At 46.8% G+C, this 27,504-nt stretch overlaps 2 long non-coding RNA genes across 2 annotated transcripts in view; both read left to right on the top strand.

The window, feature by feature from the left end:
* LOC136600972 (uncharacterized) overlaps positions 1-27,504 on the top strand; it is a 260,202-nt gene that overhangs the window by 51,036 nt on the left and 181,662 nt on the right. The window lies entirely within an intron of this gene.
* LOC136600971 (uncharacterized) lies at positions 7,951-14,399 on the top strand. The gene is made up of 3 exons (XR_010789277.1): positions 7,951-8,857; positions 12,162-12,313; positions 13,735-14,399. It is a non-coding gene; the product is annotated as an uncharacterized lncRNA (long non-coding RNA).

Raw genomic sequence — 27,504 nt, 5'->3', positions numbered from 1 at the left:
CCATTTACATTGGGTCAGGAAGGGTACCGTTACTCCTTAAGGAGAGCACTTAGAAGGTGTGAGGAGACTTATAAGGCCATCCATGCTCCTGGGGGAAATATGCAAATGCAAAATGGAACAATACCTCTGTAGCGCCACCTATTGGAAGGCAGCATTTCTGTCTGTCTGTGCACGGTTAGCTTTTCCTTCTGGAGAAGATTGTGGCTTTGGCTTATAATTCCCAGTCATTGTTACAAGGCTTGCTAAAAAGTCTGACATTGGCTTGCAGAAATGCTGCCTTCCAATAGGTGGCGCTGTAGAGGTATTGTTCCATTGTCCCATTTACCCTATTACATTTGTATGCCTCTAGTTGGTCTAATCTGGAAGCAATAAGTTTTCCATTAAGCAGTTATTTTGAATAACAGCAAAAAGTCGATCTAGCCGTAGTTTTCCATTTCATAGCAATAGAAGCCCTAGTTACTATTAGGAGATGAGACAATATAGTAAGGCCAGCAAAAATAATATCCTCTACAGCTAATGATAATAGGGCCACATTAGGGCCCCATCGAAAGTCAAAATTGAATGCAGTGGGAAGTAAATCTGATCCCATAGAGGTTTAAGGATTTCACATGACCACCAGATATGTAACAGAGATCCAACTTGTCCATAACATCTCCAACACAAACCAGAAGTACCAGGAAGCATTTCAGACAAGCGGTAGATGCCACCTATATAAACGTCTTCTTAATGATTAGCACAACAAGAGGTCTTAGCACTTAACTGATTGGTCCTCATTAAAGGTCTCCTGAAATTCCCTTTCTCAGTTCTTTCTGAAAACGGGAATTACAATTAAGGGAAAGTGCGGTGTAGGTTCCAGTTATACCTTTAGTGTGAATTAGAAAAAAAGGATTCATATAAAGTTCTAGGAGGGCATCCTGAAAGGTTTAACAACTAGATAAAATGTCACAATTGGAGGTACTTATAGAATCTTCGGAGAGAAGCATCCATGAGCCTTCCATCAGGTCCCATCACTGTTGATATACCAACTGTTGAGATACCAACTTCTAAGCCTAATGTCAGGGATAACTCACAGGATGATCTCCAAGAGGGTATTTACAGGTCGGAGTGGGAAACCATCAAAAGAGGAAGATATTCCTTTACATATGTTAATGGATGCAGTTTGAAAAATCCAGTAATGGTAGCTTCTATATCATCGCAGTGCGAGTCGTCCAACCACCAGCTCCTCAATTGGTCTAGTAGTGAGGCCAAATAATAATTCTTCACATGTGGGCAAGCTAATCCTCCTTGAGAGGCATATTAGAGGCGTATATTAGGTGAGACCCTTGCTCTTTGGTTTTTCTAAATACATTTTGGAAGTAATTTTTGAATCCGTATCAATACAGCGTTGGAAATAAGGATGGGAAGGTACGGAGGAGTAGGGTATTGTGGGTAATATCAACATCTTTCGTAAGCAATTTACTACTCACCAAGGAGATCGATAGTTTAGTGTAGTTTTTAATATCTTTTTGTAGGGTAGATAATAGAACATTACAATTAATGGTTCCTAATTGGCTAATCGGGAAGGTAGGAAGAATATCTAAATAAGAAATTTCACGTTTGGCCTCTAATTTTAATTGAAGTGGTCGAGGTATGCCCACACCAAGAATCAATGACTTAGTGGCTGAATTCCTCAATAGTCCACAAAACAGCTTAGAGAGATGTTTCTGGTGAGGTTATGCTCAAAATTATGTTGTCTACAAAGAGGCCAATACGGTGGTCGGTTCTGGTAATAGTGATACCAGAAATATCTGGGGACAAGCGAATCAATCAGACAAATGGCTCCATCACTAAAGCAAAAATCATTGGTGACAGTGGGCATCCCCGCCTGGTACCATTAGTGATGTTAAAAGGAGTTGAAATACAGCCCGATGTATATATGTGAGCTGATGGTGAAGAAGAGAGGACCATGATGGAAGAGGGTAAAAAAGCATTCAAGACAAATTAAGAGCACCTCTCTAAGACAACTCCGGCGGTCAAACGGCTCCTCGTATCCAGAGTGAGGAGCACTGAAGGCGTTTCTCGGGCCATGACCTCAAATATTGCTAAAAAACCGTCGAGTGCCATCAACTGTTTCTCAACCTTCAATAAACCTAAAGGCCCTTCTCTACGGAACGATTATTGTTCAAACAAATCATTCAAACGAGTGAAAATGAATGCTAATCGTTCAGTATAACTCAGCCGACGATGGAACGATGAACGAGAAATCATCCGCTATTCGCTCATCACTCATTTCCTGCAGGCATAAGAATCATCGCTGGCGCGTTCACTAGTCATTCGATTTAGGGTGCGTTCACAAGAGCGTATATCGGCTCGGTTTTCACGTCGAGCCGATATACGTCCTCCTCATCTGCAGGGGGGGAGCCTGGAAGAGCCAGAAGCAGGAACTGAGGCTCCCGCCCCCTCTCTGCCTCCTCTCCGCCCCTCTGCACTATTTTCAATGAGAGGAGGTGGGACGGGGGCGGGGCTAAGGTCCGTGAATTAGCCCCGCCCCTGCCCCACCTCTCTTCATTGCAAATAGTGCAGAGGGGTGGAGAGGAGGCAGAGAGGGGGCGGGAGCTCAGTTCCTGCTCCAGGGCTCTTCCAGCCTCCCCCCCTGCACGTGAGCACAATGTATATCGGCTCGGCGTGAAAACCGAGCCGATATACGCTCTTGTGAACGCACCCTTAACTGCACTTATACAGCGATTGTGACCGACTGAACGAATTCTTGTTTGTATGAGACAATGATGAATTGTTCGCTCGTTCAAGCGAGAAATCGGCAGGTCTAAACTTGATCTCTATTAGAGATGAGCGAACGTACTCGGATAGGCACTACTCGTCCGTGTAATGTGCCTTATCCGAGTACCTCTCTGCTCGTGCTCAAAGATTCGGGACGCGCTGCGGAGCGGGGAGCTGCAGGGGAGAGCGGGGAGGAACGGAGGGGAGATCTTTCTCTCCCGGCCGCTCTGCCCCGCTCCCCGCTCCGACTCACCTGTCAGCAGCGGAGCGCCCCGAATCTTTGAGCACGAGTACAGCGGTACTCGGATAAGGCACATTACTCGGACGAGTAGTGCCTATCCGAGTACGTTCGCTCATCTCTAATCTCTATCAATTAAATTCGGAAGAACCTCTGATAGTCGGGCAGCTAAGACTTTGGCCTCATGTCCCCGGCATGCGCAGATTTTTCATGCAGATTTCAGCAGCGGATGCGATTAATCATATAGCTTTATATCTGCATGTAATAAGGAGGTAGGACAGCAGAGTGACGGTTGATCTGGGGACTTACCAGGGTCGGGTAGGGTAATAATAAGGGCTTTCAACATTTCATATGGGACTCCACCTGCGTGGGATATCTCGTTAAATACCCTAAAATGAGTTTATGGGACTTAAAATGTTTTCCCCCAGATCTATTAGTCCGTCTCTTCTCATATCCTGTTCGGATGTCACATTACTGCCCCAATAGTGGTTGTGATGTTGGGTTTATTCTAGGAGATTGGACCTTTTGATTAGTTAGTGTAATCTGAGTATCACTGTTTGCTTTATCCTTTAGATGCTGCTGCATGCCTATTCCCGCTGGGTAGTTTTAGTGTTTTTAAATGGTTTTATTGTACATGTTTTGTGTTTTTGTGCCTTCGGAATATTGTAATAAACTCATTGCTTTTCATGTTATCTGGCTGTGCGCTACTTTTACGTATGGATCGGCTTTCCTTGTAACTTGTTCCCTATTTACCGTTGTTATGCTTGTGATTAAATACGTTCTTACTTTCTGTTGTCTGAATCTTGGTGCGTCTTATAGCCACACAAATGTGTTAGGGCTGTTTCCCATGAGCGTATATCAGCCAGCCGCTTTCACGGCCGGCTGATACACGCTGTGTTCTGATGCATTGGATTCTAATGCATCAGATTACATGGCCATATTCCTGAGACGTAAAAGCGCCCGGCCAACCAATATAGCGCCAGACGTTTTTATGTCGGGCCCAAAAGATAGTCCTGGAACTATCTTTTGGGCCAGAATATGTTGGCCGCTGCATGGCTCCTATGGGAGTCTATGGCAGCGGCTGTAGTTGGGAGGGAGTTTGGCAGCTAAGCTGCCGCCCCCTGTCTATAGCCATCAGTGGGAAGAGATGGGATGGCGCTTAGCTGCGCCCCACCCCGCCCCTCCCATTGCAAAGAACGAGGAGGAAAGCAGAGGTGAGCCTGCAATAGGGAGGGGAAAGGGGCGACGGCATCGTGACCTTGGCGCATTTACGCCGGGGGCCCATGCCGTGTGAATGGGCGCACAAACGTTAGATTTATGCGCCCGTTCACGAGCTTCTATGCCCCAGGTGATGGCGTATATCGGCCGGCCGTGAAAGGTGTTCTATAGGTGTTCTTGGCAGCAGGTGGTATCCATTGTTGGTTGGTGGCAGGCAGCAGGTAGTAACAGTTGTTTTTGGCAGCAGGTGGTATCTATTCTTGGTTGGCTGCAGGTGGTATTAGGTGTTCTTGGCAGCAGGTGGTATCTATTGTTGGTTGGTACCTGCAGGTGGTATTAGGTGTTCTTGGCAGTAGGTGGTATCCATTGTTGGTTGCTGGCTACAGGTGGTATTAGGTGTTCTTGGCAGCAGATGGTATTGTTGGTTGGTGGCAGCAGTTGGTATAAGATGTTCTTGGCAGCAGGGGGTATCTATTGTTGATTTGTGGCTGCAGATGGTATTAGGTGTTCTTGGCAGCAGGTGGTATCTATTGTTGGTTGGTGGCTGCAGCTGGTATTAGGTGTTCTTGGCAGCAGATGGTATTAGGTGTTCTTGGCAGCAGGTGGTATCTATTGTTGGTTGGTGGCAGCAGGTGGTATTAGGTGTTCTCGGCAGCAGATGGCATTGTTGGTTGGTGGCAGCAGATGGTATTAGGTGTTCTTGGCAGCATGGGGTATCTATTGTTCGTTGGTGGCAGCAGGTGGTATTAGGTGTTCTTGGCAGCAGGTGGTATCTATTGCTGGTTGGTTGCAGCAGATGGTATTAGGTGTTCTTGGCAGCAGATGGCATTGTTGGTTGGTGGCAACAGATGGTATTAGGTGTTCTTGGCAGCAGGTGGTATCTTTTGTTGGTTGGTGGCTGCAGCTGGTATTAGGTGTTCTTGGCAGCAGGTGGTATCTATTGTTGGTTGGTGGCTGCAGCTGGTATTAGGTGTTCTTGGCAGCAGGTGGTATCTATTGTTGGTTGGTGGCTGCAGCTGGTATTAGGTGTTCTTGGCAGCAGGTGGTATCTATTGTTAGTTGGTGGCTGCAGCTGGTATTAGGTGTTCTTGGCAGCAGGTGGTATCTATTGTTGGTTGGTGGCTGCAGCTGGTATTAGGTGTTCTTGGCAGCAGGTGGTATCTATTGTTTGTTGGTGGCTGCAGATGGTATTAGGTGTTCTTGGCAGCAGGTGGTATCTATTGTAGGTTGGTGGCAGCAGGCGGTATTAGGTGTTCTTGGCAGCAGGTGGTATCTATTGTTGGTTAGTGGCTGCAGGCGGTATTAGGTGTTCTTGGCAGCAGGTGGTATCTATTGTTGGTTAGTGGCAGCAGATGGTATTAGGTGTTCTTGGCAGCAGGTGGTATCTATTGTTGGTTAGTGGCTGCAGGTGGTATTAGGTGTTCTTAGCAGCAGGCGGTATTTATTGCTGTTTGGTCGCAACAGGTGGTATTAGGTGTTCTTGGCAGCAGGTGGTATCTATTGTTGATTGGTGGCTGCAGCTGGTATTAGGTGTTCTTGGCAGCAGGTGGTATCTATTGTTGGTTGGTGACAGCAGCTGGTATTAGGTGTTCTTGGCAGCAGGTGGTATCTATTGTTGGTTGGTGGCAGCAGGTGGTATTAAGTGTTCTTGGCAGCAGGTGGTATCTACTGTTGGTTGGTGGCAGCAGGTGGTATTAAGTGTTCTTGGCAGCAGGTGGTATCCATTGTTGGTTGGTGGCATTAGGGCTCATGTTCATAGGCACATTTGTATTTTGGAATCCGCACTGGTCAACCGCGTGGGAGATCCGCAAGTCAAAGTTCCCATAGGGAAGCATTGGCATCCGCAATCTAATTTAAGCTTGCAGATTTGATTTGCGCATCTCCTGCTGCGGGAAACAAATCGCAGCATTCTCCATCTCAGTCCGGATCCCGTGCAGGTGGGCTCAGTAGAAGTCAATGGGTGCGGGTGCTTCACATTGCACCCGCAATTCAATTTGCGGATGCACTACGGATTTGACTACGGAATCTCTGTTCATTTTACACTCTGACAGCCAGAGCGGCTGGTCATGCTAGGTTAGCTCCATCCTGAGGAAACAACCGTCTCCAAGGATGTGGAAACGCGTTGATGGGGATGGGGGGATAGGTTCCATGGGCCGATTCCCTCCTTGAAAAACTAATCTATAGAGTGGTTGTGTGTTCATCATAACGCAACCCATCTACATATTTATAAACTGAAAACAGGGTCATCATCATTATCCTAGCTGGCAGCTGTTAGTTTATCATAACAGACTGCACTTATAGAAACAGAGACTATCACCCTAAGGGGTATTGATGGAGGTGATAGCCTACAATATATTCTAGGCTACCACCAAGCCATCTATGTATACTAAATACTAGCTCATTAAATCCTAAGGGATGAGCAGCTTATAAAGGAAGAGTACGCTGCTTCATTAAATGCAGCCACTATCTTTCTTCACCTCACAAATCTTCTCTCTACACGAATTATTATATAAGTGGGAGCGACAATTCCTTTGAATTGCCTACTTATAAGTAAGGCCGCCTGCACACGAGCGGAAATCCCGCCGCGGGATTTCCGCCGCTGAAAGTCTGCATAGGAGTGCATTACAATACGCACTCCTATGCAGACGGCCGCGGTTTGGCCGCGCGAAATCTCGCACGGCAAACAAACCGCAGCATGTTCTAATTTTCTGCGGGGCATGCACTCACCGACCGCCGGCTCCGGTCTGCGCATGCGCCGGCTGCGCGGCAGCCGGCACATCAAAGAGCCGGGGCCGCCACGCGCGGGTAAGTACGCGCTCGTCCCTGCAGGCTCTGGGGTCGGATCACGCGGCGAGATTTCTCGCTGCCGGATCCGACCCGCTCGTCTGCAGGCGGCCTAAGAGAGATTGAATTTTGTAAAAGACATTACCATTTGGAACAATCCATCATGGTCTTTGATAACCAATAACGGTTGCATGTGGCTGTATTCATTTCCTGTATATAATCATATAAATCACGGGAAATGAATAGCTCAGGGAACGGGTCATACAATAATAAGGAAGTGCCACAGAATAACAAGCATAAATAAGCTTGATATATCAAGGTTTGTGGAAATACACTTCAGACATAGCACCCAATGGCGATTTATTGAGGTGACATCTGCTAAAAATTAGTCACCCAAACACTGTTCTAGTAGGAACTCATACTACCTGAGCAATCTTTGATGAACAATTGTTCCAAATAAGGTGACAATAGAAATAAATGCATTTGTCAGATACAATAATAAAGACAATGGACTATTGATCCAAAATAATAAACATCATTGTACCGTGACCAATATAAGAACAGGAACAACTGCAGATGCTAGATCCATCTTGTGATAAAGAATTAGAGGTGTTGAAATGGATAGTGATACTGATGAGTAACATTGGATATAGAACCATCAATAATAATCTTAAGTCACTGACAATAAATATTCTACCACTCTTGGATAAATACTGGTGGTGTCAGTCACTGACAATAGATATTTAGTCATCCCGGATTGAAAAATATTGGAAAATATAAAAATGATGGATGGATAAGAATCCTAACAGTATAGAATAAAAGTCTGACTATATTGTTTACTGCGATTGAGCAACATCCACCGATTTGAGCTTGGTTGATTTTAATTGTTGTGTGTCCTCTGACACATATGGGAAAATAAAAGTACGTCTTCTTTTGGTTTATACATAATAAAAGTTAAGTTTTATGATTTGTGGTCCTTTCGGTGATAAGACACTACGGATTTGAAGTTGGAGATTAGCCGGGGGTGGGGAAATGGCTGGGTTTCAGGAAGTAAAGAGCTGTGGCAGCCATTTTCTCAAGATGAGCAGACAATTTGACGTGGGGAAATTGGTTGTCCTGATGCAGGATAAGGGTGACTGCCCGCGTTTTTTTTCTACAGGGGTCTATGGGACTTGTAATGTTAAATTCGCGATCGCGCAAAATCGCAATTTACTGCTAAATCGTGATTTTTCGCGACCGCGATTTTAACATTAGAAGAAAAAAAAAACGCTGTGAATTTCGCAGTAGAAAAAAAAATTGTAGTGGGTAGTCCCCCTTATCCTGCTATTTGGGACACCAATAGTGAAGTGTATCAAAATAAGGATAAGAAAGAAAGGTCGTGGGAGGAAGTGGCTGAAAAGATTTACGAGCAGTGGACTACAGCCGTGGTAACTCGCAAAAAGAATTGCGTAAGTACTGACTTCTACTTAGCAGCCATCACTTGCATACCCGCCAACACCTACAGAAATGATGCAGACACATGCACATATGCACACATGCATGCAGATAATTACACGCAAACTTACATGCAAAGAGATCCATGCATGCATATCTGCAGGCAGACATGCATGCACATGCAGACATACATGCAAGCAGACACTTGCACACAAGCTGACATGCAGACACATGCACACAGAATGCTTATGTTTGCTTCTTTGATCTATTGCAGTGGAAGAATTAAAGGGAAAGTGGAGGAGCGCAGGATCGATTCCGAGAAGAATACACAGCGGTCCCGAGGAGCAGAGCTGGAGGAAGAACAAAACGACCATATATCTACCTGCAGCAATGAATGTACCCGGCACCAAGCATGGGCATGAGAGAGTAAGTACACAGCAGCTGAAGAAATGTACGAATGCCGTACTTACCCCAAATAACACCCTCATGTTTAGCCCAAAAGTGGAACTGGGTCCTATTTTTTGGGGAATGTCTTATCATACATAGGAATGCCTCTAGTTCAGTGGTGGCGAACCTATGGCACACGTGCCAGAGGCGGCACGCAGAGCCCTCCCTACTGGCACACGCCGCCATCGGCCGCTCACCACTTGTGAATACCAGCAGGGGCCGTGGCTCCCCTGCTGGCATTCACTCACAGCGCTGCTAGCCGCGCTGATCCCGTCACTGTGACTTCAATGTGCAGCCAGGATCCTCCTCCGCCCTCCCCCGACGTCCCCTACTACTTGGTTCCGCGAGAGCAGGGGGAGGAGGCGTCCGGCAACCCACTGACCTCGCAGTGTGTGCCGGGAGCATATTAACTTTTTCTTCCCCACTTTTGCCCCAATCAGCAATTCCCAGCAACCTGATTGGTTGTTTGTCTTGGCTGATACACCAAACAGCCAATCAGGTTGCTGGGAATTGCCTATTGTGGCAGAAGTGGGGAAGAAAAAGTTAATATGCGTGTCGGGACCATCGCCAACCAGAAGAGAAGCTGAGCTTCCAGGAGGAGGAGGAAAGGGTAAGTATGTGGGTCTTGGGAGGGGCGCTGTGGGGTGTCACTACTAGACTGGAGGCCGCTGTGGGGTGTCACTATTGCACTGGGGGCCGCTGTGTGTGTCACTGTTATACTGGGGGCATCACTATTATACTGAGGGGGTGTCACTATTATCCCTAGGGCCGCTGGTGGGGTCACTTTTATCGCTAGGGGAGTCACTATTACCGCTGGGGCCGCTGTGGGGGTCACTATTATTGTTGTGGGGTGGGAGTCACTATTACCACTGGGGCCGCTGGGGGGGGTCACTATTATCGCTCGGGTATGTTTACATGTGGTGGAAAAGGACAGGGCCACTTCAAAATACGATGCAGATTTTGACTGCTTTTTGGATGCGGAAATGCTGCCGAATTTTCCACAGAAATTCCCGCTGAGGACATTCTGCAGTATTTCCGCATCCAAAAAACAGTCAAAGTCTGCACCCTGTCTATTTTGAAGCGGCCCTGTCCTTTTTAGAATGATGGGGGTAAAATCATACATGGTGATAAGCCCCACCCCTGACATGTTGGCACTTTGTGATAAAAAAAAGTGGGTTTTGGGTTGCAGTTTGGGCACTCGGTCTCTAAAAGGTTCCCCATCACTGGTATAGTTGGTCAAACCTGGAAGCAATAAGGTGGTATCTATTGTTGGTTGGTGGCTGCAGGTGGTATTAAGTGTTCTTGGCAGCAGATGGTATTGTTGGTTGGTGGCAGCAGATGGTATTAGGTGTTCTTGGCAGCAGGTGGTATCTATTGTTGGTTGGTGGCTGCAGGTGGTATTAGGTGTTCATGGCAGCAGATAGTATCTATTGTTGGTTGGTGGCTGCAGCTGGTATTAGGTGTTCTTGGCAGCAGGTGGTATCTATTGTTGGTTGGTGGCTGCAGCTGGTATTAGGTGTTCTTGGCAGCAGATGGTATTTATTGTTGGTTGGTGGCTGCAGGTGGTATTAGGTGTTCTTGGCAGCAGATGGTATCTATTGTTGGTTGGTGGCTGCAGCTGGTATTAGGTGTTCTTGGCAGCAGATGGTATCTATTGTTGGTTGGTGGCTGCAGCTGGTATTAGGTGTTCTTGGCAGCAGATGGTATTTATTGTTGGTTGGTGGCTGCAGGTGGTATTAGGTGTTCTTCGCAGCAGATGGTATCTATTGTTGGTTGGTGGCTGCAGCTGGTATTTGGTGTTCCTGGCAGCAGATGGTATCTATTGTTGGTTGGTGAGTGCAGGTGCTATTAGGTGTTCTTGGCAGCAGGTGGTATCTATTGTTGGTTGGTGACAGCAGATGGTATTAGGTGTTTTGGGCAGCAGGTGGTATCTATTGTTGGTTGGTTGCAGCAGATGGTATTTGGGTTTTTTGGGCAGCAGGTGGTATACATTGTTGGTTGGTTGCAGCAGATGGTATTAGGTGTTTTTGGCAGCAGGTGGTATTCATTGTTGGTTGGTGGCTGCAGCTTCTATTATGTGTTCCTGGCAGCAGGTGGTATCTATTGTTGGTTGGTGGCTGCAGCTTCTATTATGTGTTCCTGGCAGCAGGTGGTATCTATTGTTGGTTGGTCGCAGCAGATGGTATTAGGTGTTCTTGGCAGCAGGTGGTATTCATTGTTGGATGGTGGCAGCAGATGGTATTAGGTGTTCTTGGCAGCAGGTGGTATTCATTGTTGGTTGGTCGCAGCAGGTGGTATTAGGTGTTCTTGGCAGCAGGTGGTATCTATTGTTGGTTGGTGGCAGCAGGTGGTATTAAGTGTTCTTGGCAGCAGGTGGTATCTATTGTTGGTTGGTGGCAGCAGGTGGTATTAGGTGTTCTTGGCAGCAGGTGGTATCTATTGTTGGTTGGTGACAGCAGATGGTATTAGGTGTTCTTGGCAGCAGGTGGTATTCATTGTTGGATGGTGGCAGCAGATGGTATTAGGTGTTCTTGGCAGCAGGTGGTATCCTTTATTGGTTGGTGGCTGCAGGGAGTATTAAGGCTCATGTCCATGGGCGGATTTGTATTCGGAATCCGCACTGGTCACCAGCGCAGGAGATCCGCAAGTCAAAGTTCCCATAGGGAAGCATTGGCATCCGCAACCTAATTTAAGCTTGCAGATTTGATATGTAAATCTCCCGCAGCGGCAAGCAATTTTTCTCCATTACAGTCCGGATCCTGTGCGAGTGGGCTCAATAGAAGTCAATGGGTGTGGATGATCCGCAGTGCAATTGCAATTCAATTGCGCATGAACTGTGGATTTGAAGGCAGAGATTATCCAGGGGGGTAGAGAAAAGGCTGGTTTTCAGAAAGTAAAGACCTGTGGTTGCCATTTTCTCAAGATGACAATTTGACACGGGGAAATTGGTTGTCCTGATGCATCAAAATAAGGATAGGAAAGAAAGGTCGTGGGAGGAACTGGCTAAAAAGATTTACGAGGAGTGGGACTACAGCCGTGGTAACTCAGAATTGCGTAAGTACTGACTGCTACTTATCAGCCATCACTTGCATACATGCAAACACCTACACAAATGATGCAGACACATGAACATATGTACACATGCATGCAAACTGACATGCAAAGAGATCCATGCATGCATATTTGACATACAGACATACATGCAAGCAGACACTTGCACACAAGCTGACATGCAGACACATGCACACAGAATGCTTATGTTTGCTTCTTTGATCTATTGCAGTGGAAGAATTAAAGGGAAAGTGGAGGAGCGCAGGATCAATTCCGAGAAGAATACACAGCGGTCCCGAGGAGCAGAGCTGGAGGAAGAACAAAACGACCATATATCTACCTGCAGCAATGAATGTACCCGGCACCAAGCATGGGCATGAGAGAGTAAGTACACAGCAGCTGAAGAAATGTACGAATGCCGTATTTACCCAAAATAAGACCCCCATGTTTAGCCCAAAAGTGGAACTGCGTCTTATTTTTTGGGAATGTCTTATCATGTTTTCCTAGCAGACATGGTCCAGGTCCGTCCCACTGGTCTACGACGCAATCCCATCAGTCCTCGGTGGCCGACTAGAGATTGCTTCCTGGTAACAGTGTTTGTAAACTCCGTCTCCAGGAAGCGATGGCTCGGATTGGTTCTCGAGCATCGTGGCGCAGCTATTCAATGTAGCGGGAGGGACCTGGACCGCCCCTGCTAGGTAAAGTCTTGTTTTGTAGCATAGCTAGGGCATGCCTTCAGGGAAAGGCGGTAATAGTTGGGACTTGCTGACATGTAAGCCTGCTGTGTTTTTAAATCCTGTATCGCCGGAACAATTTTTTAAGAGAGACCGCACCGTGATCTCCCTCCATAACACGCGGGCACCAGCTGTATCTTACAGCCAACACCCAGCAGCAACAACTCCGATAAGCTGTGTGGCTCTTCGGAGCTGTTAACCCTTTAACCCCTTAGTGTCCAAGGTTTTTTCCATTTTAGCTTTTTCCTGCCCCCTTTTTAAAAAATCCTGTTTTATTCATCCATCGCGTCGCTGTAGGAGGGTTTGTTTTTTGTGGGACGCGGTGTATTTTTTAATGCTACTAATGCACTGAAACATTAGGAAAAATTCTACAGGAGAGAAATGGGGCAAAAAAAGATATTCCGCCCTCTTTCAGTGCGTCTTGTGCCTGCAGCGCACAAACTGCAACAAAAATGACATGAAAACTTCTGTTATGGGTCGGTACGACGAAACAAATTTTTTTCAAAGCTATTTATTTCCTTTAATTAATGCCTGCCGCCATCTTCAGAGCGCAATAGCTTCTTCATTTTACTGTCAGCATGGTTGTCTGAGGGCCCCGTAGTTTCCAGCGGGACCGTTTTAGAATATTTACTACTTTTTCATTACTTTTTATTGCATTTTAACAAATTTACATTCTAACAGTCCGATACTTAAAATAAACAGTATTTACGGCTCACGGCTAGAAACAAAGAGGGACAAGAACAATAGAAATGCCATCAAAACAAGACGCACCGAGAGATGGAGAAGTTTCTTCTTCTGTCTAATTCTCTCCAGAAAGTTTTCAAAAGTTTTGAAGGACGTTACATTGTAGCATTTGAACATACAAACATTTGAACATACAACTCGTCCCGCAGAAGCGAGTCCTCACTCAGCTGCCGATTAATAGATGAGTTTCAATTTTTAAAAAGGGGGAAGGAAAAAATGGGAAATAGAAAAAGCACAAATGCCTGGTGACGTGCCGGTTTGCAGTTGAGCTGTTTTTCATGCATTACGGTCCAGACGCGTTTACTAAAAAGTACTTTCTCTCCACAGATCTAGTGATAATTTGCCGAGCCCGCAGCAAGAAGCAGGTGCTGCCTCAACAGCCTACAGTAGAGGAGCACGACAGTGTGCCATCCGTCAGCAGCCAACTGCTTCCAAGGAGAGTGGGAAGACCCCCAGCTGCGATGCCAGTAAATGCCCCAGTTGTAGCATCAGTACAGAGGCAGGAAGAGATGCAAAAACAGGTCATGGCACTTCTTGAGCACCAAAGCCCTCTGAATGATGCGGCCCAATTATTTAGTGGCCTTAATTCTAAGAACCATGCCCGAACACTGGCGGCTAACGAATCAAGGAGAAGTCTTTCACCTTTTAGAAATGTCTCGCCCCCCAAAGGTACCCTATGAGCTGCACTATAATATCAAGCAGTTCAGGCTGCACCATCAACAATGTGTGCATGCCAATATGCAGCCTCCACTTCCACCTCCCCCCACCCCTCCACCAGCAACACCCCCACCTCAGCAGTACCATAGCCATGAATATGGTGCATACCAACCCCGTCATCCTCATGGCAATATGCACACCCGCCAGCCGTACGGCATCTGTCTTCTACCAGGGGATCCCCTAATAACTGGAGCAAACTCCACAACAGTCAGCTGCGCCCTCTATGTGATCTACAGCTTCTGGCAGTGACACAGATCCCCAGGACCAAAGTCTAGAGGCATCTTTGTTAAAAAAAAAAATTGAAGTTAAGTCTTTGTTGTGTATTTTTAAAAACAGAAAATAATAAAACTTTTTTTAATAAAAATATTGTGTTTTTGTTTCATTTTTGACGCCGCAGTGAAACAAGCAATTTTTTTGCGCACATAAGTAGATATGCAAAAAAATGGCTCTATTACAACCGATGTCCATTTACTACAAGCGCAAAAGAAAATGCACCTGTAAAAGATAGGACATTGTGCAAAAATCAGAGCGCCGCATCACACTGATGGAATCCCCTGCCACAGCTGCCATAGCAGGGCATTGCTTCATCTCCACGGGGCATCCCCTCATCACTGAACACTGTGACAGCACTAGTACAGTGTTCATTGATGAGGGGACTCCCCGCAGCGATAATTTTCTGGTGTGTGTGTGTGTGTGTGTGTGTGGAGGGGGAGGGGCTTGAAATATAAGCCCTATCCCAAAAATAATCCCTAGCTGCAGACCAAAAAATTAAGAAATACATCACCTTAGAAGTGCGGTCATCTCTAGCAGAACTTCTCCCAGGTCCTCTTCTTCAGCATCTCTTCTGGTCGTGGATTGAAAAATCGCACCTCCTGAAAGCACTGCCTCTGATTGGTGCATCTAAAGTGGTGTTTAGTTTTTTTTTCTGCAGCTATGAATTGTTTTCGGAGTAGGGCTTGTATTTCTAGCCCCCACCCCCACCAAAAATCATCAACACAGAGGATGCCTTTATCCAATTGCTTCCAATGGAGCAGCAGCAGTGCCAACCCCATTGAAAGCAATGGGATAGCATCGCGATCCTCTGCCACTGCTGTGGCAGGGGATTTCTTTATCTCTACGGGGATTTCCCTCATCACTCAACACTGTGACAGTGCTGTCACAGTATTCAGTGATGAGGGGATTCCCTGCAAGGATGAAATAATCCCCTGTCACAGCAGTGGCAGAGGATTGCGATCTTCTCCCTATGTTATCCCTAAGATAAACCAAATGAGGTATTAGTTTATAATACGGGCAAATGTAGCAAATATACATCACTTCTTTTTCAGGAGTGATTTTGCTAAATTCACCATATTATGTAAGCTCGCAAGCCCACGTCAAGGGTCCTCATTTTCTTGCGAGTCCCTAACTATCAAAAAAGCCAAAAACACTAGCTAAAAAAATAATTTGTGCAATGATCCCAGTACGTCAGATGGGGTCACAGAATCTCCAGCAACTTGTCAAAGTTTGCAATGGTCAACCTGCAGTAAGAAAAAAACTTCTTGTCGTGTCTGCGCAAGTCCTTCTACAGTCCTCCATAACGAACAACTTAAAACGCATATAAAAAACTACAAGAACTTCCGCTTCCTTTGGTCTTTTGACTTCATCCTCAACAGTGTATGTGTCGGGAAGTTTTTCTTCTTGTCTATTTTGTCCTGTAGAATAGACACGGCCTATAAGATTAGATGTTCATATAATGCACAGTGATTTGACTCCACTGCAGCATTTACCGTTGGATTCGCTGCTGATTTCTGTGGGTTTGGATGATCTTCCACTCTCGATGTCATCTGTTGAGATGTCATCCATCTTCTTTTTCCTGTAAAGTTGGAAAATTAGAAGTCACTTTGTGAGTCCGTGCAGTAAAACAAGCCACAAGAAGTGTACAGTACACTAAAATATACCCTTTAACCCCTTAAGGACATGGAGCTTTTTTTGCATTTTCAGATTGTTCGCTCCACTCTAAAAAACTGGAGTGAAATAGAAAAGAAAATGCAATTCGGCCATATTTGGGGGGTCTTGTGTCTACGGTTTGCAATACTTACTTATACCTCTCATAAAGACACTCGCCCACCGCATATACGAGTACCAAGAAGTAGGGGGCAACAGCGGGTAAAATAAATCTGATGTTATCCTCTATTCGATCTATAATGGTCGGCGTCTCTTCTATTTTCTTTCTTGGTACATCTAGAAAAGAAGAAACAATAGAAGTTATTCATAATCTGCCTTTTATTCATTAGGTCGTTAGTATTACAACTGCGGATTCCTAAATGAGTTGTTATTTGGGATGTAAGGATGGGCGGCTACAAATGTAGTTACCTTCATATTTTTTGCTGAAGATTGGACCTGCATGCACTGATGGTAATAGCAGCAGAGTCATTAATATCAATTTCACGAACATTTTCTCTTCTCTCTCTCACTTTCTATACAGAATGAGTTCCTCTCACTGTAACATCACTTTATATACCTGCAGTGTCTGTGACATCACAGATTGGAACCAAAGACCATAGTGACCTTGCAGCGTCCCAAATGAAGACTCGGACACCTGAAATACATGGAGAGGTGGGAGGGTTAAGTGATGGCTTGTCACGGCTCACCATGTCCTAGCTTTGGCGCATTGTTTTTAAGTGTCGAATTTCTACCTATTTAGCTCACTGCTTGTTAATGCAAACGCATAATGAACAGCATAAAACTCATATAAAAAACTACAAGAACTTCCTCTTCCTCAGGTCTTTCATCCTCAACAGTAAATGTTACTGGGGCCAAACTATTACTAATAGTGTCCCCTATATTGGCCCCAGTAGTAATATTAACCCCACAGTAGCCCCAGTAGTAGTAGCCCTTTCCCCCTGAGACCCATATACTTACCTCCTCTTTGCAGTCTTATCGACACCCTTACCCTTCTCAGCCCTGCTGCGGGACGCTCGAGCTGATGGAGCTTCTTTTCTTCACCACTCCTCCTAAGGAAACAATGAGAAGAGGTCAGGGAAGTATGATCCCAGGTGCGCACACTGACGTCAGTGTGTGTGCCCGGCACAAGCATCGCTAATAAAGTTGGTATTTTTTCTTATAAAGCTTCAGGACCCGGTAGTGACTGCTACCTCTGCATCCCCTATAGCTATGCCCCTGAGTCTAGATCTAGCTGATCAGTTTTTAAGTGTCAGATTTCTAACTATTTAGTTCATTGGTTTTTAATGCAAATGCATAACAAACAACATAAAACTTTTATGATAAACTACAAGAACTTACTCTTCCTCTGGTCTTATGACTTCATTCTCAACAGTGAACGTGTCTGATGTTTTTTCCTGCCGTTCATTTTGTCCTGTAAAATAGACACGGCCTATAAGATTAGATGGGATTTTCAGGGGAACTTGAAACATAAGCCCTAACCCTGAAATAAGCCCTAGCTGCAGTAGAAACAAACAAACACTAGATCACCTCAGCAGGGCTGTACAGCATTTTCCTTGCCTGCATCCTCCCTGCCATACCCACACAAGGGTTTTCTGTAATTTACTAGCAGAATGACTGCTTTACTGCCCTCTGCAGGCCATCTGTGCTACCACACTGCCTATAGCTTAAAAGAAGGTTTAACTAGATTGTCTTTACGTTTTCCTTTTGCAGGAAGTGACATTCCGCATAACATCAGGGGAGATGTCAAACAGCAGCAAATACCATCTGTTGCCATCAGCCAAGATAAAAAACCATCTGCTGCCAGGAACACCTAATACCACCTGCAGCCACCAACCAACAATAGATACCACCTGCTGCCAAGAACACCTAATACCACCTGCAGCCACCAACCAACAACAGATACCATCTGCTGCCAAGAACACCTAATACCACCTGCAGCCACCAACCAACAATTGATACCATCTGCTGCCAAGAACACCTAATACCATCTGCAGCCACCAATCAACAATAGATACCACCTGCTGCCAGGAACACCTAATACCACCTGCAGCCACCAATCAACAATAGATACCACCTGCTGCCAAGAACACCTAATACCACCTGCAGCCACCAATCAACAATAGATACCACCTGCTGCCAAGAATACCTAATACCACCTGCAGCCACCAACCAGCTATGAATACCACTTGCTGCAGCCACCAACCAACAATAGATACCACCTACTGCTGCCACCTACCAATAATAACACCTGCTGCTAAGAACACCTAATACCACCTGGTACCACCAACCAACAATAGATACCACCTGCTGCTGCCACCTACCAATAATAACACCTGTTGCTAAGAACACCTAATACCACCTGGTGCCACCAACAAACAATAGATACCACCTGCTGCTGCCACCTACCAATAATAATACCTGCTGCTAAGAACACCTAATACCACCTGGTGCCACCAACCAACAATAGATACCACCTGCTGCCAAGAATACCTAATACCACCTGCAGCCACCAACCAGCTATGAATACCACTTGCTGCAGCCACCAACCAACAATAGATACCACCTATTGCTGCCACCTACCAATAATAACACCTGCTGCTAAGAATACCTAATACCACCTGGTGCCACCAACCAACAATAGATACCACCTGCTGACGCCACCAACCAACAATAGATACCACCTACTGCTGCCACCTACCAATAATAACACCTGCTGCTAAGAACACCTAATACCACCTGGTGCCACCATCCAATAATAGATACCACCTGCTGCAGCCACCAACCAACAACAGATACCACCTGCTGCTGCCACCTACCAATAATAACACCTGCTGCTAAGAACACCTAATACCACCTGGTACCACCAACCGTCAGCAGGCCGTGCTGAAACTACTCAGCTTAGGAGATAAGAGGCACACGGCCCACGAACTGCTGCGGGGTCTGACAGAGCAGACCGACCGCTGGCTTGCGCCGCTGAGCCTCCAACCGGGCATGGTCGTGTGTGACAACGGCCGTAACCTGGTGGCGGCTCTGCAGCTCGGCAGCCTCACGCACGTGCCATGCCTGGCCCACGTCTTTAATTTGGTGGTTCAGCGTTTTCTGAAAAGCTACCCACGCTTGTCAGACCTGCTCGTAAAGGTGCGCCGGCTCTGCGCACATTTCCGCAAGTCCCACACGGACGCTGCCACCCTGCGCACCCTGCAACAGCGGTTTAATCTGCCAGTGCACCGACTGCTGTGCGACGTGCCCACACGGTGGAACTCTACGCTCCACATGTTGGCCAGGCTCTATGAGCAGCGTAGAGCTATAGTGGAATACCAACTCCAACATGGGCGGCGCAGTGGGAGTCAGCCTCCTCAATTCTTTTCAGAAGAGTGGGCCTGGTTGGCAGAAATCTGCCAGGTCCTTGGAAAGTTTGAGGAGTCTACCCAGGTGGTGAGCAGTGATGCTGCAATTATTAGCGTCACCATTCCTCTGCTATGCCTCTTGAGAAGTTCCCTGCAAAGCATAAAGGCTGATGCTTTGCGCTCGGAAACAGAGCCGGGGAAAGACAGTATGTCGCTGGATAGTCAGAGCACCCTCCTGTCTATATCTCAGCGCGTTGAGGAGGAGGAGGAGGAGGAGCATGAGGACGAGGGGGAAGAGACAGCTTGGCCCACTGCTGACGGTACACATGCTGCTTGCCTGTCATCCTTTCAGCGTGTATGGCCTGAGGAGGAGGAGGAGGATCCTGAAAGTGATCTTCCTAGTGAAGACAGCCATGTGTTGCGTACAGGTACCCTGGCACACATGGCTGACTTCATGTTAGGATGCCTTTCTCCTGACCCACAAGCTGTTGGTAAAATTCCCATCCGACAGCGCTAGTGGCAGAAGGCGCAGTTCCGAGGGCCAGGTAGCAGGGGAGGCGCGGAGATCGAGCAGCATGTACAGCAGAGGCAGTGCAACACTCTTTAAGGCCCTGGACAGCTTTATGGCTCCCCACCAAGACTGTGTCAGCGCTCCCCAGTCAAGGCTGAGTCGGCGGGAGCACTGTAATAGGATGGTGAGGGAGTACGTAGCCGATCGCACGACCGTCGTCCGTGACGCCTCTGCCACCTACAACTACTGGGTGTCGAAGCTGGACACGTGGCCTGAACTCGCGCTGTATGCCCTGGAGGTGCTTGCTTGTCCTGCGGCTAGCGTCTTGTCAGAGAGGGTGTTTAGTGCGGCTGGGGGAATCATCACAGATAAGCGTACACGCCTGTCAACCGACAGTGCCAACAGGCTTACACTCATCAAGATGAACAAAGCCTGGATTTCCCCAGACTTCTCTTCTCCACCAGCGGACAGCAGCGATACCTAAGCAATACGTAGGCTGCACCCGCGAATGGAAGCATCGTTCTCTATCACCATCCAAAACGGGGACATTTTTGCTTCATCAAACTGTGTATAATATTCCTGCTCCTCCTCCTGCTCCTCCTCCTGAAACCTCACTTAATCACGCCGAACGGGCAATTTTTCTTAGGGCCACAAGGCTCAGTCATATAATTTTTCTAAACAATTTTTATACGTTTCAATGCTCTTAAAAGTGTTGAAACTTTAACTTGAACCAATTTTTAGTTAAACTGGGCTGCCTCCAGGCCTAGTTACCACTTAAGCCACATTAACCAAAGCAATTAATGGGTTTCACCTGCCATCTTGGTTGGGCATGGCCAATTTTTCAGAGGTACATTAGTACTGTTGGTACACCAATTTTTTTGTGCCCTCACCTACAGTGTAATCATAGTAATTTGTATGTTCTTCGCCTGCACTCATGGTACAGAAAGGTGTGTGGGGTTGGCCTACACTTTTGCTTCATAAATGTAACTGGGGCCTTGTCTATACTGCAGCTACTGAAATGTGAAAGAGACTGTTATCTCCCTAAACTGCTGCAATGGGAATGTTACTGGGGCCTGTCTTGAGTGCTACTATTACTGAAATGGAACTAATACTGTGCTCCCCCTATACTGCTGCTTCGGAATTGTTACTGGGGCCTGTCTTGAGTGCTACTATTACTGAAATGGAACTAATACTGTGCTCCCCCTATAATGCTGCTAGTGATATGTTAGTGGGGCCTGTCCCTAATGCTACCGCTGAAATGTTAATAATTCTGGGCTCATCCTATACCGCTGCTATTGGTATGTCACTGGGGTGTGGAAACAGAGGCTTCCCAAAGACATGATGGCGGCGAGGCCATTTCCCACCAACGCTGTTACTGTTAAGGTGCATATAACCACGGACACATGGAGAGGACACATAGTGCCTCCAAAACATCCCCCTCCTCCTCCAACAATGAAAACATTCTTGGCAAATACCTTTGCATTGGTCCGTCTGGTGGCAGTCCAAGAATTTCACCTTTAACGACACAACAAGAGAACACCACCACCATCCCCCCGCCACGGCCCACTTAATCCTGGCCACATTCCGAAAACCAACTAAATAAAACCGCGCTACTAGGTCCGCAGTCACCACCACATTACCACCAACGAGGTTACTGTTAAGGTGCATATAACCACGGACACGTGGAGAGGACACATAGTGCCTCCAAAACATCCCCCTCCTCCTCCAACAATGAAAACATTCTTGGCAAATACCTTTGCATTGGTCCGTCTGGTGGCAGTCCAAGAATTTCACCTTTAACGACACAACAAGAGAACACCACCACCATCCCCCCGCCACGGCCCACTTAATCCTGGCCACATTCCGAAAACCAACTAAATAAAACCGCGGTACTAGGTCCGCAGTCACCACCACATTACCACCAACAAGGTTACTGTTAAGGTACATATTACCAGTCTGACTGGGGCATGCAGTGTGGGCCGAGGCCCACCTGTATTGTATCTGACGTTAGCTCTGCTGAGTAGGGCACTGCAATGGGATACATTTATGTACCGCCGATGGGTTTCAGGGAGCCAACCATGCTGTGGGTCCGCAGGTACTTCACTTTACGGATTTGTACCTGCCAGTGTCTATGTATTAAAAACTGCGGTCTGACTGGGGCATGCAGTGTGGGCCGAAGCCCACCTGCGTTTAATCGGACGTTACCTCAGCCGTGCTGGGCAATGCAATGGGATTTATTTATGTACCGCCGGTGGGTTCCAGGGAGCCACCCATGCTGTAGGTGCACACGGAGTTGAACCTACATCTGTCCACTTGTAAAGAACCCCAGTCTGACTGGGGCATGCAGTGTGGGCCGAAGCCCACCTGCATTAAGCACGACATTACCTCAGCTGTGATGGGCAATGCAATGGGATATATTTATGTACCGCCGGTGGCTTTCTGGCACCCACCCATGCTGTGGGTCCACACGGAGTTGAACCTACATCTGTCTACTTCTAAAGAACCCCAGTCAGACTGGGGCATGCAGTGTGGGCCGAAGCCCACCTGCATTAAGCACGACATTACCTCTGCTGTGATGGGCAATGCAATGGGATATCTTTATGTACCGCCGGTGGCTTCCTGGCACCCACCCATGCTGTGGGTCCACACGGGGTTGAACCTACATCTGTCCACTTGTAAAGAACCCCAGTCAGACTGGGGCATGCAGTGTGGGCCGAAGCCCACCTGCATTAAGCACGACATTACCTCAGCTGTGATGGGCAATGCAATGGGATTTATTTATGTACCGCCAGTGGGTTCCAGGGAGCCACCCATGCTGTAGGTGCACACGGAGTTGAACCTACCTCTGTCCACTTGTAAAGAACCCCAGTCAGACTGGGGCATGCAGTGTGGGCCGAAGCCCACCTGCATTAAGCACGACATTACCTCAGCTGTGATGGGCAATGCAATGGGATATATTTATGTACCGCCGGTGGCTTCCTGGCACCCACCCATGCTGTGGGTCCACACGGAGTTGAACCTACATCTGTCCACTTGTAAAGAACCCCAGTCAGACTGGGGCATGCAGTGTGGGCCGAAGCCCACCTGCATTAAAGCTGACATTACCTCAGCTGTGCTGGGCACTGCAATGGGATACATTTATGTACAGTGGGTGGGTTCCAGGGAGCCACCCATGCTGTGGGTGCACATGGAATTCCCATTGCGGAGTTGTACCTGCCTGTGACTATTTATAAAAAAACGCGGTCTGACTGGGGCATGCAGACACCTTGACAGAATGAATAGTGTGTGGCACATAGGTGCCCCATTGCTATGCCCACGTGTGCAGCTCCAGATGGAGGTGGCACAGTATTGGATTTCTCATTGCTTCTGTACAGCATTGTGGACTATTGCCCCGCCCCTTTTCCTGGGGTCGTCGCTGCCTAGCCATGCCAACCCTCTGCAGTGTGTGCCTGCGGTCCCTCTGGCAGACGCACTTATAAATAGACATGAGTGTGGCATGAGGGCAGCTGAAGGCTGCGCAGGGACAGTTTGGTGTGTGTGCTGTGGACACTGTGTCGTGCGGGGAAGGGGTTGGGCAGCATGTAACCCAGGAGAAGTGGCAGCGGAGTGTCATGCAGGCAGTGATTGTGCTTTGTTGGAGGTAGTGTGGTGCTTAGCTAAGGTATGCCATGCTAATGAGGGCTTTTCAGAAGTAAAAGTTGTTGGGAGGGGGGGGCACTCTTGCCGGTATTGTGGCTTAATAGTGGGACCTGTGAACTTGAGATGCAGCCCAACATGTAGCCCCTCGCCTGCCCTATCCGTTGCTGTGTCGTTCCCATCACTTTCTTGAATTGCCCAGATTTTCACACATGAAAACCTTAGTGAGCATCGGCGAAATCCAAAAATTCTCCGGTCGCCCATTGACTTCAATGGGGTTCGTACTCGAAACGAACCCTCGAGCATCACGATAATTTCGTCCCGAGTAACGAGCACCCGAGCATTTTGGTGCTCGCTCATCTCTAGTAAAGACATTGAAGAGGAATGGAAAGTGTTTTGGCTACAAATGTAGAAAACTTCCTGCAATGAGCATGGAGAAGCTAACAGCAGGTAAATTCAATGGACTACAAATCCAGAAACTCATGAAAGACCAGCGTTTCCAAGATTCAGGGATGTAAGTGATGAACAGTGTGAACAATCTCACCAGGAAGAAAGGATTATGAAAGAACAGTACTGTACTGGAGGCGGGGTTTATGAATTAGCCAATCAATGCCGCCGCTCAGACAATTCTTAAATCCCGCCTCCACAATGTGATTGGTTCTTCAAACTCTGCTTAGCTAATCAATGCAGAGCTGGATGAACCAATCACAGCCCTCACTTTGGTTCATCGTGCGCTGCATTGATTGGCCGACTAGCGCTGGATTAACCAATCAGAGGCATCGCTTCTTGGAGGTGGGAATTTTGAATCCAGTAACCAGGAAGTGATCTTGTGTGGGCGAACAAGGACTGCAAAATGCCCAATGGATCTCCAGAAAGCAGCGGGAGGACCTGGACTGCACATGCTTGGTGAGTATTCCCCTTTCTTTTGGAAATTCAGCTAGGGCTTATTTAAGGTGGAGGGCTTAACCTTCTCACAATTTTATCATAGGCAACAGTGAAGTGCTGCACGATTTTTTGCAAGAAAAACGCATCACTGCAACCACAAAATTGCGAGAACACAGTTGCGATATCACTGCAATTTTGCAGCGCTGATATACCTGCCGTCCATGTGGAACAGGCCCAAAGGTGTAACCGGAGCCTTCACAGCACTCTTTCTTATAGTTGAAAAATCTAGACCGGTGTTTCCCAAACTTCAGTCCTCACGGACCCCCACAGGTTATGTTTTCAGGATATCCTATAGTAAGATCCCCTGTAGCAATGCCTGAGGCACCGACAATAATTACATCACCTGTGCAATACTGAGGAAATCCTGAAAACATCACCTGTTAGGACCCCCGGAGGTCTGGAGTTTGGGAAACACTGATCCAGTCAGACATAGAAGAACAAGTAACATGTGCCATTATACATGTGTCAAGCAAACATGTTGCCCTTTATCATAGTCTATTATCAGGGCAACATGCTTGCGTGAAATATGTAAGACGGCACATGGTCCTTGTTCCTCTGGATTTTTCAATAAAGAAAAAGAGTTTTTATCCTACGCTGGACCTGCTCCATTTTCTTGTGCATCTATTGCTACATAGTGGTTCTGGATTTTACGCGATCATGAACCCTTTCTCATTGGTCTTGATTGGCTGCTAGCAATATAACTGAGCTGTCAATCAAGAGCCAAGGGGAGGGGTTGATGATGCACCGCCACTTGTATTATACATAGGTGAATCGGGGGTTCAGGCATCTGGGATAGCGGGATGACACCTCCTGGACAGACTGCTGTAAGAAAACTAACTTTTCCATTGCCGTTTATCTTTCAGGCTCCATAAACAGCAGGTAACTCGTTGGCATCTTCACCCCTGCCAGTCTGTTTAGTATTAGGTTTGTTGAGTGCTGATGACCAGCCATCTAGGCAGGATTATGCCACTGAATTTACACACCGCTTCCCAGAACTGGAGTCAAACGGAGAAGACAGTAAAAGTACTTTTAGTTGGACATCTGAATTTCCAAAATTTATCAGCCTTTCTGGATAACTGGAAGTCGGACAAAAGGATTTTCACAGTAATCTTAACATTTAAAAAAATATTTATATATTTTTAATGCTATTTTAGGTGCACATTTCCATATTGGCATTAATTCTGATTTTGGAACATATAAGATAACGAATAGAATTTAACTAGAAATATTGTAATATGATTCGTAAATAAAGATTTATTTATATATTTCTAATCTGTGTATTGAGTATATTTTTGGGGGGTTGATACCCCCACAACAATGTCACTCACATATCCCCACAACAATGTCTCTCAAATACCCCCACAACAATGTCACACACATTCCCCCACAACAATGTCACACACATACCCCCACAACATTGTCACACACATACCCCCACAACAATGTCTCTCAAATACCCCCACAACAATGTCAGACACATACCCCCACAACAATGTCACACACATTCCCCCACAACAATGTCACACACATACCCCCACAACATTGTCACACACATACCCCCACAACAATGTCACACACATACCCCCACAACAATGTCTCTCAAATACCCCCACAACAATGTCAGACACATACCCCCACAACAATGTCACATACATACCCCCACAACAATGTCGCACACATACCCCCACAACAATGTCAGACACATACCCCCACAACAATGTCACATACATACCCCCACAACAATGTCGCACACATACCCCCACAACAATGACCTCACATACCCCCACAACAATGTCACACACATACCCCCACAACAATGTCACACACATACCCCCACAACAATGTCACTCACATATCCCGACAACAATGTCACTCACATATCCCGACAACAATGTCACTCACATATCCCGACAACAATGTCACTCACATACCCCCACAACAATGTCACACACATACCCCCACTACAATGTCAGACACATACCCCCACAACAATGTCTCTCACATACCCCCACAACAATGTCACTCACATATCCCGACAACAATGTCACTCACATACCCCCACAACAATGTCGCACACATACCCCCACAACAATGACCTCACATACCCCCACAACAATGTCACACACATACCCCCACAACAATGTCACACACATACCCCCACAACAATGTCAGACACATACCCCCACAACAATGTCTCTCACATACCCCCACAACAATGTCACTCACATATCCCGACAACAATGTCACTCACATACCCCCACAACAATGTCACACACATACCCCCACTACAATGTCAGACACATACCCTCACAACAATGCCGCACACATACCCCCACAACAATGTCACTCACATACCCTCACAACAATGTCGCACACATACCCCTACAACAATGTCAGACACATACCCTCACAACAATGTCACTCACATACCCCCACAACAATGTCACTCACATACCCCCACAACAATGTCGCACACATACCCCCACAACAATGTCACACACATACCCCCACAACAATGCCGCACACATACCCCCACAACAATGTCACTCACATACCCCCACAGCAATGTCACACACATACCCCCACAACAATGTCGCCTACATACCTGCTGAAAAATGTTGTTCACATCTCCCCAAAACAATGTACCCAAAACAATGTCGTTCACATGTTCCCTCGATAATATTGCACACATCTCCCTACAACAATGTCTCTATAAGAATGTCGCCTACATGTCTCCATAACAATGTCGCCCACATGCCACCTGAACAATCTGGCACACATTTCCCAACAACAATGTCTTCTAAATGCCCCCACAATGCCAGCTATTGAAAAGTGCCAACCACAAGCCCCTCCTGGAGCCCCTTAACAGTGCAACCTCAACATGTATACTGGACTGTTAGCACTCTTGTACGTGTCTGCGCATCTATACATACATGACTGCATGGACGCATGTGCAACTGCTTTGCAGGCAGCAGGGAAAACACTGCCCCCTGCTGT

This window comes from Eleutherodactylus coqui, unplaced genomic scaffold (assembly GCF_035609145.1).
Source record: "Eleutherodactylus coqui strain aEleCoq1 unplaced genomic scaffold, aEleCoq1.hap1 HAP1_SCAFFOLD_36, whole genome shotgun sequence".
NCBI lineage: Eukaryota > Metazoa > Chordata > Amphibia > Anura > Eleutherodactylidae > Eleutherodactylus > Eleutherodactylus coqui.
Note: the sequence above shows the minus strand (reverse complement) of the source record. Positions and strands in the feature narration are given on the sequence as shown.